Source organism: Passer domesticus, chromosome 6 (assembly GCF_036417665.1).
Source record: "Passer domesticus isolate bPasDom1 chromosome 6, bPasDom1.hap1, whole genome shotgun sequence".
NCBI lineage: Eukaryota > Metazoa > Chordata > Aves > Passeriformes > Passeridae > Passer > Passer domesticus.
In genome coordinates this window covers 59,694,094-59,705,864 of record NC_087479.1, presented here as the reverse complement: position 1 = coordinate 59,705,864, position 11,771 = coordinate 59,694,094, and the positions used below count along the sequence as shown (strand labels likewise).

Sequence of the window (11,771 nt, the reverse complement as noted above, 5' to 3'; positions counted from 1 at the left end):
CAGGGGCCGACACAGACCGCAGGGCCCGGCGGCGGCGGGGTCGCGACAGGCGGGCGCTGGAGGCCTGCAGCGGGGCTGGCCCCGCAGCACCAGGGCCATGGCACAGCCGGGCTGGAAGGGACATCACCCGTGCCCCTCTGCCAAGGACAGGGACAGCCCCTGCTATCCAGGCTGCCCACAGCCCGGCCAGCCCGGCCTTGGACGCTGCCAGGGGCAGGCACAGCCGCCCTCCCACTGATGCCCTGTGCCACCCTCTGAGCAAAGAATTTCCGCCCAAAAGCAAATCTAACCCTACAGACCTCTGAGGACAGCAGTGACCGTGAGGAATTACGTGTGCACAGAGTTGGTGACTCTACAGGAGCTGCAGGCAGGACACAAACTCCCTCAGGAATCTGAAATCGGCGGCGCAGTGATCCAGCAGGATCCAAAGGACGCTGGCCGAGTTAAAGCTTTGTGGGGCCTGGGAAGGCAGCCCCCACACAACCTGTATGGAATGTATTTCACCAAATTGGCAACAATGCCTCTGAGCAGAGGGTCAGGGGAAGCTGTTGGCTGGTGGTGTCAGAAGGGGCTGGAGAGCAGCAGCAGCCAGAGCTGCTCCTGGGAGGGAGACATGCCAGCGCCACCCACACTGGTGTGGTGCCCTACGCCTGGCTGGGACACAACTGGAAAATTAGTGGGAGTGAGGTACACTGCAGTCATCCCCGTGTGGTTTGTAACATACAATTACAAGCATTTCATACACTGTGAAACACAAACCTCACAACTGATGTATTAATTCCACAGTGACAGCAGGACTGTGGATCCAAGCATCACCAGACTTGCAGTGACCACACTGGGCTTTGGAGTAGGCTTGGTGAGAGGTCACTGCCCTCTGGGAGCCATGGAGTGACACCATTCCCTCCACTTGTTATGACACCTGAAATGGAATAGATTGTGCCTGTTTTTAACTCACACTAAGCCAATGTGAAAAAAACTTTAAAAACAATCTTTAAAACAACAGCAGCTGCAATGGTAGGTTGAAGAAAGAGCTAAACACTACAGAGCATAGCAAGGTGGGATGAAGGTACAAGGTCAAACAGAGTGGAAGGGAAGATGGGGGAGATCCTCCCCCAATACCTGTTTGGAAGGAGATCCTATTTCTGTGGGCCTAAATCTTAGCCCACAGTGCAAGCAGCTGTTCAAATTAGAAGGAGCTCTAATGATGGAAGAGACTTGCTGAAAAATTACTTTGACATGAAACAGTGGTAGCAGGGGTACTTATGGAGAATTGGAATAAGGAAATCAGCTGTCCAGGAGGAAGGACTGATGAGTTACATTGCCACATTTTGTCACTACAAATACACTTGAGCAAAACTAACTGGAAAGATGAAATAACTCATGCAAAAATAGTTAACCAACAGTGCATCTCTCACTCAGGAGATCATAGTCCAAATTCCCAAGCAGCAATATCTCTTTCTCTCCCTTTTTTTCATTTTCTCTGTGGACTCCTCACTTTTCTCTTATGATTATCTCTTACAAAACATCAAATAATCTTAGGATTATCTCTTACAAAATCTCAGAGACAGGGTCACACTGTGCTGGACAGACTGCTCATTCCCTGGATGGCCATTTCTTTCACGCACAAAACTCTCCTGGGCTCTGGCACGTTGCTTTTCACAGAGCCAGAACTGACCTCAGCCTTCCTGCTGGAGCGTGAGACAAGCCCAGAGCAGAGCCCAGTGCCGAGCACAGGCAGGCAGGGGCAGCAGAGGCAGCTCCTGGGAACACAAGGGAGGCTGCACAGCAAACAGCTCTGTGCCCCACCGTTGTTCCATGCTGCTGAATCCCTAGAGAGGATTCCACCAGCTTAAGGAAATTAAAGGGCACTCAGAATCACAGTGCTCTAAGACTGGCCACAGCTCTGCAGGTTTGCACTGTACAGAATAAATGAGATCCTGCTAAGTGATCAGCAGAGTCTAAGCTCGGAGCTGCAACTCTCTGAATCTCTTCAGCAATCTCCAAGCCACTGGGAAATGGGAGTATCCACCAGCCCAAACACAGGATTGCAGGATCTGCTCTTTGAGAGGATAATGCTGCAATCATGGGCAGGATCTCCCAAAGAACTCACCCTTCAAATCAGTGGGGATCTTCTGTCTCAAGATCCCCTCAGTCATTTCCTTTTCACATTGGTGAAAAGGAAATGACTGGGGAGGTTCCTGGGTTTGGGATTTGCTTCTTGCCTCCACTGTTTCCTTTGGTCCTATGGAAACAGTCACTAAATCTGCATCAGTTCCCAGTTCCTGTAGCCCGTAAATCAGCCAGAACTCCCCTTGACCTTGGTGGGAGGCTTGCATGATTAAAGCCAGAAGAGAGACAGCAATGAAAAATCACATACAAGAGCCTTTCTTTTCTTTTCTTCTCTCTCTCTCTTTTTTTTTTTTTTTTTTTTTTTTTTTTTTTTTTTTTTTTTAAGAAAAGAGAAGTGTTTCTAGCCATGAGAAATACTTCTTTTCTGCTCCTAAGGGCAAACTTTGAAAGTGATGTAACTGTTACACGCATATATCCTATTATTTGTTAGCAGGTTTCACACAGGTAACTTGCTCAAATCACTTTGAAAACATTTCCTTTAATATAGGAACACAGGAGACAGATTAAAAGCATGCAGGTCTCCTGCTGAATGCCAGAGGCTCTGGAACACTGAACTCAGTACTTTGTAAAATTATCTCCCTTCAAACAAACTTTCTACTGTACTGATTGAAAAGGAGAAGGAAGGTGGGAGCCAAATAATGCTAGAGAGAATTCAAGTCAATTTTCTGCCTACACAGCCTGACAGGACCCCAGCCCTGGCCATGACCTCCCCAGAGCTCTGCTTACCTGACGACCTCCAACGCCCCATTTGGAAACAATAATTAGCCCTATTAGTGAATAAAGAAAACGAAATCTAACAGAAAGTTTAAGAATCAAGCAAATCCTGCACTCAGGTTTCATTTCAATCCTCGGATTAAGAGTTTTCATCCAAATCCACTCTAATTAAAGATGGTGGGAGCTTTGCAGAGATGCAGATATTTCTACCACACCAACCAGCTGCTCCACTTCCCAGGATTTAGTCTGATGTACTTTAAGGCCCTCCCTGTCAAATATGCTGATCTAGGATTTCAGCTTCCTTGCAGCTTCCAGCCAAAAGGCTCCATATCACTGACTGGGGCTGCAGGATGAGTAAGCAGGTATTCTAACAAGGGAAGGATGAGACTGGAACTGTCCTGGGCTATGAAGATTGCAGGATTGTGCCCTACAGCTCTGAGCACCTCCAGCTTTCTTTGAAGCCTGTGGCAGCAACCCAGGATCAAGTCTTCACTTATTCAGAGGGTAATTCTCCCAGGATTTTCAGTAAGGTTTATTTTTCACTCCTGACACTTCTTCTATGCTCCTAATGTCAGAGTTTCTGCCAAATATGTGTGGCTTCTCTCCTTTTATCCTCCTTTTCCTTTCAAAAAACCCAAACCCCACAGTGAAGGCTTTAGTTTCCCTTTTTTTTAATTTTTTTTTTAATTGATTGGTTTTCTTTGTTGATTTTGTATAGCACCTTCCCCAGTCTCCAGGAGGAGAGTTTTGGTGGAGCTGAATCATGCACAGCAGTGGCTGAACAGCATGTTCTGAGACTGGACACCCAAAGCACAGAGCTCTGAAGCCATAAACAACTTGACAAGGCTGAGGTTGTGCCTCTGAGCAGAACATTGAACACTGACAAGTTCCTTAGGAAAAACAGGCCTCGAGCTGTCAAGAGCGCTAAAACTCTAAGATGGAGAAAAATAATTTAATTTTCCTTCTCAAAGGTTAAGAAACACTGCCAAACCCAATGACTGATGTTGGCACAAGGAGGATAGAAATGAAATGCAGGAATGAAAGGCTGAAAAGAATAGAAGACTTGTCATAACAATGAGGGATTTACGTTTTGAGGTCCAGAATTTTTTAGTCTCAGTTTAGACAGTGCCCCTTACTTAAAAACAACAAGCTGACCAAGTTTTGGAGTGAAAATTGCATTTTCTCATGTTAAAATTAATTTTTCTTGCTAAAACAAAGTATATGGGATTCAAGAATTGCCATGAATTACAACAAAAACTGTAGACAGTACAGCTTCAAAAAGATGCCTGAACCAAAGCTGAGGCTGATGTAAGCCATCAGAGCTTGAAGAAGTTAATTGACTTTAAGCTACTAAAAAACTGATTTATGATGAATATTCCCAGTAGAAGTAGCAGACTCATTTGTTTTCTGCATATAAAACACACCCAAATTAACTTTATTTAGTATTTCATGTGCTCATTAGTGACACATAAGTCTCAAGTCCACACTGGATGTAAAATATATATATGGGCCATTACAACAGCAGCCTTTGCAGATGGCACATATTAAATCATTAAAAAGTTACTGCTCTTCAGTCATTAATGGCTAGGAAACACTATGAATTTGGCCTTCTGGTGCTATTTTTCCCACTGAAGAGTCAGCTTTTGACAACTGACTTTATAAGCACTGAGGAGAAATGCATGCAAGGCATCCAGAGCAATCAGCTGCCAGCAGAACCCACACCCACCTCAGCAGCCCCAGGGACTCCCTGGGAATTGTTTGTAAAGCAAAGGCTGAGGCTGGAGGCTCGTCACAATAACAGGAATGACAATGCAGGGACCACTGCAGCTCAAGGAGTTGCTGATGGATGGAGCATCATTCTTTCCCCAGTGACAAGTGAATGAGGTAGACACAACCTTGTTTCTAATACCAGTCAATTCATAGGCTCAGATGAAAAGACCCTTGTGCAAAAAGCCCAGCATTACACAGAAAAGCAGGCACAGTGATAATCAGCCTCTTCTTCACTTGTTGCATGTAATACCCACATGGTTTTGTGAGGATTTGCCATTGCAGACACTCAGCCTCTCGATCTGGTCCCCATTTCTGCCAAGATCATTCACTGTATTCTACAGGGCTGTGTCAATTCTTTTTCCTGTCAATGTTGCTGTCACTTTCTTTAAAACAATGCTCTAGAAAGTGTCAGAGCAGACTGATTTTCTTGACATCCCCTGAATTTCTCTTTTCTTATTTTCCTCACATTGCATTTGATATAATTTCTCCTTCACTTCCATTGTAGTTTCATACATACACCTTAGCTAGGGTTCACACTGTCCTACTAAGCTGAAGGAAAAGGATAAAGCAAAATATTTTTTAGTATAAATAGCAATGCAACAGGTTCTATCAATTCAGGTGTCTCCTACAATGTTCCTGTTCAGACCTGTGCTGGGCCATCCTGAGGGAAACCCATAATTTCCTGAGATCTCACCATCCTCTTAGGGCTCTCAGGAAAGCCAGGCTCCAAAGAACAGCACATCTCATTTTCCCTGCTGCATGCACCCAACTCCAGGGCTTTTCCCATATGACTTTGACTTAGGTTCCTTTCTCACATTACATATTACCACTCATGTTTTTTCACCAGCTTGAGCTGCCCCTCATTTTATTTTCTGCCATTCAGGACGTATTTGCTCAAGGGAAAGAAAGGCATCATAGAAATCTTGCTTTCTAAAGAGACTTCTGGCCCCTGGACCTAATTCTGTTGCCACTGTCAGTGTCAGAATGGGGCCAGTGAATATACACTGTCTATATCCAGTTCATACTGTTTTAAAATCCTTTTGCATTATGTTTCGTTGAAATAATTTTAAAAGCATATGTATTTATTAACCTATAAAATTTTTTTTACTCATTCAAACTCCTCATAAAGGCTTGATTGAAGGGCAGTATGATGATCTACCAAGAATACAAAAGAAAAGTGTTTAGAAATGGGTCAAAGATACAAAAATCTTGAAGAAATAATACAAAAGTTCAGAAGAAAGGCTTTGGGAATATTTTCTGCAAAGAATTAGAAGATCACAACTGGAGAGAATGAGGCTGGAGAAGATAATAACATAGTCAGTATTATTATCAGTAAGGATTTCATTATAACTGAAGAGTAAATTCCACCTCTTACCTGTGGATTCATAGCTGTGTATTTAAACCTTACCTGAATTCAGCTCTGTTCTGTAAAAGCTAAAATCAACTACTGATCAAAAAACAGAACAGGTAAAACAGATTGCCTGCTCAGTACATTTATAGGACAGAGTTCAAACAATTTCATGGTAATACTGGCAATACTGAAGTTCTGTTCATTCAAGCACTGAGAATTCATTTGCCCTCATTCCAATCTGCCAAAACATCCTACTGCAATAATGCGTCTTGCTTGTACCATAACTCACTTCAGGGAGGTTCTGAGCTTTTAGAAAATATTTCTAAAAATATATTATAGTGAAATATTTCTCTGGAGAAAAGGATGTCACTAACCACAACACAAGAGAGGTCCCCACCTGATATAGAAATAGGGCCCCACTTGCACACAGAGCTTCTGATTCTTACACATTTCCAGGTGAACGTGTTTGTGGGGTGGTAGGATGGGCATTCCCATTTCATAGCCACAGACAGGAACACACGTCACTGACTGTTCTCCAGCTCAAATAATATATAATTAAACCCAAACCCTCTCTTTGTACCTGCAGGAATTGCCTCACAGGATGCAGTGCACAGAGCCTGCCTGTGAGCACACGCGAGCTGGACACGTCTGCCAAGACCTGATGCCAAGGCTGATCTCTTCCTCCGTGGCAGGGATGCTGAGGAACCACATTACTCACACTGCCAGCATGGGAACAGATGTTTGGTCATGCCTAACTGGTGGTTCCAAGCCTCAGCACTCCAGGGCCAGCTCCCAGCAGAGCCTGAAGCCCAAAGTGAAGAGCTTTGTCATTGATCCCAGCAGTCAGAGAGCAGCTCCTCTCCCCAGCCCCTACGGAAAAACCAGCAGGAGAACTCTTCACTAACCATCACCCCCATTAAGGCCAGAAAGCTCCAGTCCCTTCCACAAATGTAAAAGTGACCTGAAAAAGTGTTCATCTGAGTATTTCTATGTGAAACTCTGTATCCTCTGTGCTGCTGGGAACACAGAGTTTCCTTATTCAAAAGACAAGTTGGATTCCAAAGAATATTCACAAATTGGCTTGGGGAGAATCCACAAGAGTATTTGGAGTAGTTAAAAGTGTTAATGATAAATCTTGAGAAGGTAATGAATGACCTAGTTCATCTCTTTTGAGCTTCATGGTCAAAACTAAAGAAAGAAGCACTCGAGAAGTGAGACACTTGAACGTGTTCTCAAGGGATTAGAGAGCCATTTAATGTAAAAGCAAAGAAGTTACAAGTGCTAAATAATTAAAATTACCATATTTACACTGAGTATTTCAGAACTGTAGACTGTTTTGGGTGGGAAAGGACCTTATAGACCATCTAATTCCAATACTTCTGCCATGAGTAGGACACCTTCCTCTAGAACAAGTTGTTCAAAACTTCACCCAACCTGGCCTGGAACGCTTCCAGGAATGATGCAGCCACAGCTTCTCTGGGCAACCTGTGCCAGTGCTGCACCATTGTCGTGGTGCAGAACCTCTTCTGTTCATCTAAATCTACTCTCTTTCTGTTTAAAGCCATTACCCCATGCCCTGCATGACCTTGCAAAAAGTCCCTCTCCAGCTCTCTTGTAGTTCTAGAAGGTGCTATAAGGCCTCCCTGGAGTCTTCTCTTCTCCAGGCTGGAGCCTCGGCTCTCCCAGCCTGTTCCCACAGCAGAGGTGCTCCAGCCCTCTAAGCATCTTCATCACCCTCCTCTGGACTTGCTCCAACAGGTCCATGTCCTTATGTTGGAGAGCCCAGAGCTGGGTGCAGTGTTCCAGCCAGGATCTCAGCAGAGCAGAGGGGCAGGAACCCCTCCCTTCACCTGCTGGCCAGGCTGCAACCCAGATTGTTTGGCTTTCTGGGCTGCAAGTGCACATGGCTGGCTCATGGTGAGCTTCTCATCCACCAGCATCCCCACGTCAGGGCTGCTCTCCTCCCAGCCTTTATTTTATCCTGGGATTGCCCTGCAGGACCTGGTACTTTGCCTTGCTGAACTTCATGAGGTTTGCCTGAGCCCACCCCTCAAGCTGCCAAGGTCCCTTTGGATGAAATCCCTTCCCTGCAGCACGTTGACTCCACCACACATCTTGGTGCTGTGGGCAAACCTGCAGAGAGTGCACTGGGTCCCCCTGCCCATGCTGCCAGGGAAGATGTGAAATGACAGCTGTCCTGACCCTGGGGAAGGCCACAAGGGTGTTGTGTGGGACAAAGTCAGATGCTTTGCACAAGCCCAGGTGAATGATGTCTGTCGCTCTTCTGGCATGATTTGCCCTCAGTGGCAAAGTATGTGGGTTACACTTCCCTGTTTTCTGTCAGTGGCAGCTTCACTGCACTAGCCATGACTTCTCAAATCTGACAGATAGCGGATTAACAACTTCATCTGCCAGTTCCCTTGGGACCTGTGTCTGCATCTCATCAGGTCCTGTGACTTGTCCACCTCCAACCTCCTTAGATGGTCTTGGGACCTGCTCTCCTGCAGTGGGAGGTTCTGCATTACCCCAGTCCGTTTGCCCCCTGCAACTCAGGGGGTGTGGCTGGAGCCCTTGCTGCTGAAAATCAAGGCAGAAGTGCCACTGGATATCTCAGCCTTCCCCATGTCCCAGGTAACCAGGTGCCCTTTTACTTATGGAGACCACCCACATATCCCCAGTCGTCCTTTTATCACCAATGTACCTGTAGAAGTTCTCTTGTCATCCTTGATGTTCCTGGTCATCTTCAATTCTATCAGGGCTTTGGCTTTCCTAACCTGATCTCTGGATGCTTGGACAGTCTCTCTGCATTCCTCACAGACAACTCATCCTTGTTTCTGCCCTCTGTAGTGCCCTTTTGGCACTTGAGTTTGTCCAGGAGCTCCTTGTTCATCCAAGCAGGTGTCCTGGTATTTCTGCCTGACTGTTAATTTGTTGGGATATATTTCACCTGAGCTTTGAGGAGGCAATCCTTAAATATTAACCACCCTTTTTGGGCCCATCTTGCCTTCAGGGCTTTATCCCATGGGACTTTACAAAGAAGAAATCTGAAGAGGCCAAATTTTACTCTCCTGCAGTCCAGGATTTTGAACTTGTTGCACATCCTCCTTGCTGCCTCCCACCATTTCATGACATCTGCAGCCAAGGCTGCAGTATCCAAACCAAGACCAATCTATTAGAGTAATAGTAAAATATTTTCAAATGTACCTAATACTTTTTGGAAAAGGAAAGTTATAGCCGTCATTTGAGTCTGATCTTTCTTGTATTTTCCCCTAAAGCTTACTGGTCTAACTCTGCTGACTTAGAATCAAAGCTTTGTGTACCTATTATGCACATGAGAAGGAAAAAGTTTTCTGCTCCGTTCAACTATTTCTGCCCTCTTCATTTATATCAAAACAAAATCTGAAACAGAAGGTGTGAAGGGAGAAGGATTCTTTTCTGTCCCAAGAGTACATCTAACAAAGAAACAACCCCAGATTGCTAAAGATTCTGTTCAAAGATAAGAAGCTGGAAATCTGGATTCTTAGCACTGAGCTCTGCTGTGCCCCCACCCTGCTGCATGACACTGGCTGAGCCTTCAAGGCAGGGATAGTCTCCTCCCATGCATTTACATCACATCTAGCCCATCAAGACTGCCAGGCTGCACTTTAATATAAATATATGTCTTGACAATTTTCTCTAATGGCAGTCTATAGACGTACCTGCCCTTTGAAAGCACTGCAGAGGGATTTACCTATGCAGCCCCCACTGATTTCACTGGAGATAGTTTCCTTCTGACATACCTGTTTGTACTCTGGGTGTGTGCACATGAAAAAAGAAGACATTGGACGAAGCAGTCAAAGCAATATAACCCAGTATGGGCTGCCATTATGCAAATGGGCCACACCACAGTCTTCCCAAATGGATCTCACAAGGATGGAGGTACCACCAGCCATGTGAGGCAAGGAATGACTCCAGATTTCCAGATATGTCACCTGTGCTGGTTGCACAGGTGGCGTTCAGAAGCAGGACAGCGCCCATCAGCTGCCAGGAACTGAAGGAAACGGGTCAAGAGGCCACAGAGCTTATTGCTTACAGAAGCTCTTCAGCAGTTCATTACACTTCTTACAAGTCATCTTTAACAGAAGTAAGTGCCAGTTCCTTCATTGTCTTCAGCAGAACACCTGAAAGTGAAAAGCACTCTCCTGTCTGAAGCTGCTCAGATACAAACTGAACAACTTTCTTCCAAGTCAAAATCTAAGACTACAAACTGTTTTGACTGGAGTCTGCATACTGCTGCTAACACAGGGGTAGTTTTTCAAGTGTTTCGTTCTGTGCATGCTAACTAGGGATGATTTGGTTATTCACAGCATGATTTGGTTATTCAGCTTTATAGCATCAGGAAAAACTGGGTACAAAAGAGAAAAGCACCCACGAGAGAGTGACCTGCAAGTTCAAGCAGCCCCTTCCCTGTTCATCAATCTGTAAAGGTCAACAGCCATTGCAGAAGCTTGTAACACTCCCAGATTCTGTCCCAGGGCTTCATCCATGTTTGTTGGGTCAAAAGGTTAGAAAGCAACAAATAAAAGGGACTGAGAGCTAAACCTCACAAAATGAGATGAACAGGAACAGAGGAAGAGGAGCTGGGAACGCAGCGTTGCTGCTCAGCATCACAACAAAGAGCAGCTTCTCCAGACAGTGATGGCTCAAAAGATTACCAGTTCCAGCCTGCCTCTGCTCATCCACCTAGGCTGTATTCTTTTGAACTGTAACCTCAGGAAAAATAAGTAAATTGTCCTGAGAGTGATCTAAAAAGTAAAAGCAACTTCACTGTAGAAAAAAAGAAAAATACCCTGAATGCGAATCCATACACTTGCTCCATTTAAATGCATTTAAAATAAATTAATTCTGTGTCTCAAATAGAGGGTTCTAAGACCTCCTCATTCCTGCTATATTAAGCAGAAAATAATTCGTATTTATTCGGTTTAGTTTCAAAGAATTAAAGATAAGGTCTTGTACAATTTTGCTTATTAAAAATATCAGGGCTGCAATAGTCCTGATAGTTCAGCTCAAATTAAAAAAAAAACTAAAAACACCAACAACAAAAAAACCAAACCAAACCAAAAACAAAAAAAACCCCAAAACTCCAGAAATGGATACCTCAGCATCCAACCCCCTAATAGGAATGCTGTTCTTATCACAAAATACTTGGTGAGTTATTTGCACACCTCAATGAAAAGGAAATCACAGAAAGAACTTCATGTGAAATGCCAAAATAGATCTGATTTCTCATCACTTGGCCTTGTAATTCTCCTGTAGTCCATAAAAATAAACTAGTCTATACCTGGACTTGAACTTTTCAATACAGCCTAAAATATTAAGCTCAAAAATTTCCTTCTTTTGGGGCTCAGGCAGCTCTTAAGATTATCAACAACTTTGAATTTTTGCAATTTATAAAACAAACCAAAAAATACAGGCCATGAAGGGAGTTCCGGATTCTTGGGATCTCCTCTGGTCAAGCTGACCCTGAGATGTATTAAAAGTCTCTTTTCCCCAACCCAGCTGTTGAAGAACTGATCAGGAGTCTTTGGCTGTTGTTCTCAAGGCTGTTTATTATTTCTTGCCTAAAATTTTCTGTCTGGCCTGCTGAGGTCTGTTCAGCAGGTCAGTCCGAGGCACACTGCACTGCCCTGAGATGATGCTATCTTTTATACTAAAAACTACGTGTGCTTTATTTACAGTTATATTCCAATACCTATCACCTATGTTAGACAGTGACTTTCTACTTTACACCAATCCTAGTGCTACCATCACCAAGAAGATGGAGGCT

The 11,771-nt window shown here is 44.4% G+C and overlaps 1 long non-coding RNA gene across 1 annotated transcript; it reads left to right on the top strand.

Moving 5' to 3' along the window:
* The first annotated feature begins 252 nt into the window (after positions 1-252).
* Positions 253-10,861, top strand: LOC135303900 (uncharacterized). Its single transcript, XR_010365310.1, has 2 exons — positions 253-5,930; positions 6,552-10,861. It is a non-coding gene; the product is annotated as an uncharacterized LOC135303900 (long non-coding RNA).
* Positions 10,862-11,771: the final 910 nt, after the last annotated feature.